Source organism: Megalobrama amblycephala, linkage group LG3 (assembly GCF_018812025.1).
Source record: "Megalobrama amblycephala isolate DHTTF-2021 linkage group LG3, ASM1881202v1, whole genome shotgun sequence".
Lineage (NCBI taxonomy): Eukaryota > Metazoa > Chordata > Actinopteri > Cypriniformes > Xenocyprididae > Megalobrama > Megalobrama amblycephala.
The window spans coordinates 24,767,101-24,769,588 of record NC_063046.1 but is presented as its reverse complement, the minus strand read 5'-3'; the positions used below and the strand labels follow the sequence as shown (position 1 = coordinate 24,769,588).

At 48.0% G+C, this 2,488-nt stretch overlaps 1 pseudogene; it reads left to right on the top strand.

Annotated features, from left to right (window-relative positions):
• Positions 1-512: 512 nt before the first annotated feature.
• LOC125264037 lies at positions 513-1,311 on the top strand (annotated as a pseudogene).
• Positions 1,312-2,488: the final 1,177 nt, after the last annotated feature.

The window sequence follows — 2,488 nt, the reverse complement described above, 5'->3', positions numbered from 1 at the left end:
TAGCTGAGAAACCAATACTGTCATTGTTATTGTTTTTCTTTCGCCCCGAAGGGAATTTTAATAACAATCACAGTCCTGGTACTTTGAAATCCTTTTCAAAACCCCTGTCTAGAACCATCCTTCTAAAATTAAATTTTACAAAACTCATTCTGCAAATAGTGTTAAAGACAAAACTTCATTTTATAGGGAAACTGGAAGCACCCCATTATTATTCTGCTTGCTAAATGCTATTCTGTTTGTTTGTGCTCTTTTCTTCTGCTGTTCTCTAGCTGTGCTATCTGTGTGTGCTTACTGATTCTTTTCGCAGAGACTCCGAGTTAGAAGCACATCCACGAGAGGACCACAGTCGAGAACCAGTCTTACCTGCACATTTACACACTCATTACTCATTCCCATTAACTCACAGTTGACATTGCACACTTACACCTTTGATTTGCCCTGCTTGTTTTTGTTTTGTTTTTTTTGTTGTGTTTGTTCTTTCTTCAAGGTCTGTGTCAGTTTCGGGTAGATCTCCCTCGCGGTGCCAAACATGTCTCGCACAACAGACCCTGCTGGACACTGGAAGGATCTGGAGACCTGGCTAAGTGTTGTAACAGACAGCCTCCTACCTAAGGCCGCTGAAACACTAAAGCATCAGACACAGGACCAGCTGGATGACAACATAGCCTCATGAAACAGGACCCAAGCCAGAGCTACAGTCACAAAGAACTAGCCAAGATCACCGGCTCCTTAAGCCACACACTCATCGCCACCCTCAAACTGAGCGACAGGCAAGCCGCCCATCGCCAGCAGGAGCTGACACATGCACAACGGCGCATCGAACAGCTGGAGCTGGAGGCTCAGGAACGACGAGAAGGGCCTGATGAAGTGGAACAAGGCGCAAAAGAGGAGATCAACAGGCTAAAAGAGACCCTAGCAGCTACTACGCAAGAAATGGAACGAGGCAGAGCAGACTACGCTGACCTCTCCGACAAGCTACAATACGCAGAACAGCTACTGGAAAAAGCAAAGGCTGACTTCAGAGACAAGAACAGCCGAATTAAAGCTCTCGAAACTCACCTGAATGAGTCAAGAAATGAGGTCAGCCGCCTAAAACAACAGCTTGACTACATCAAAGAAGAGTCTGACAGTATTAAAGAGGAACTCAAGCATGCATATGAATTGCGCTGTGAGCCGTCAAGAACACGTCGGACACCGACGTCACCTTTGCCAAGCAGGACCGGCTCCCCTGTTCCTGGACTGGCACATGATCAAAGGGGGCAGTGCCAAAACAGTCACCTGTTCCTCCGAAGAATCCTACCTCCTCACTAAGCTAAAAGAACGTGCTCCAGCCAGCCACAGATCATCTCATGGCTTGGACCTCAGAGACCTTGACAAGCTGCTAGAAACATTGGCAAATTCACTCCAAATGTGCCAGGTAGTCCAAATGTTCAGAGTTATCTGCAAGATATTGACTTCCATCTGGAAATGAGACCCAATGTTACTGACAAAGATAGACTTTATTTGCTCAGAGCCACATCCAGCTCTGAAGTGCGCAGCTTCCTGGACCGGCAGCCTGCCCACACAAAGACTGATTACCACCTGCTCCGAGAAGCTCTCATCAGAGAGTTTGCCGACCCGAGTCAGAACGAGGACTAGTGGCTGCCCTGGAAACAAAACAAGGTCGTCACGAAACTCCTCAAGTCTTCTATAGCCGACTCAGGCTAGCATACTTCGGGTCTCGCAACGAACAGAATATGGAGGAGGAATTGAACTTCAAAACTCTCTTCCTGAGAAACCTCCATCCTGGGGTGAGCCACCATCTTGGCGTCCTTGCCTGTCCACGCACAATGAGTGCTCAACAGTTAAGAGACTTGGCGCACAAAGCCTACTGTAAACAGAAGATGGCCTTAGAAAAGGGCACCAAAACCACCACAGTTCTTGACTTCAACACACAGAGTCAAGGGCTGGCCCTAGAGGGCACCCAGCGTCAAGACCTTGCCAAGCCGACACCCAAAGAGTGGAATGCATCTTCGTCCAACAGAGAGTGGGACTCCCACACTGGAACTCGACCTAAACGAGAGACAACCGCTGGGATGGACCACGTGGACGACAACGCTCACCTGGACGTCAATGAAAATTCATGGAACCAATCAAGACCTCATGAGAGTCATTGGGGAAAACCTGGAATCACCCAAGCTCATTTGGAAACACCAGAGGAAAAGGCTCATGGGAATCCAAGGGAAAACGACAAACACACCCTGGAGCAACCAGCCCAAGGAATCGACGAAAAAACTCACAAAGATTCCAAGCTGACAGAGCTCAAAATGAATCCATACCAGAACAAAAGACTTCATCTTGTTTCGACTCTCAAGAGCTGATGAAAATGATGATGAAAGAGTTCTTCCAACGAAAGGAGGATGACCGGAAGTGGGAAGAGAAAGCGAAACCAGATTCATCCTGACTAGCGGCCGGACGAGATGGCAGCGACCACCTGACTCAACATACC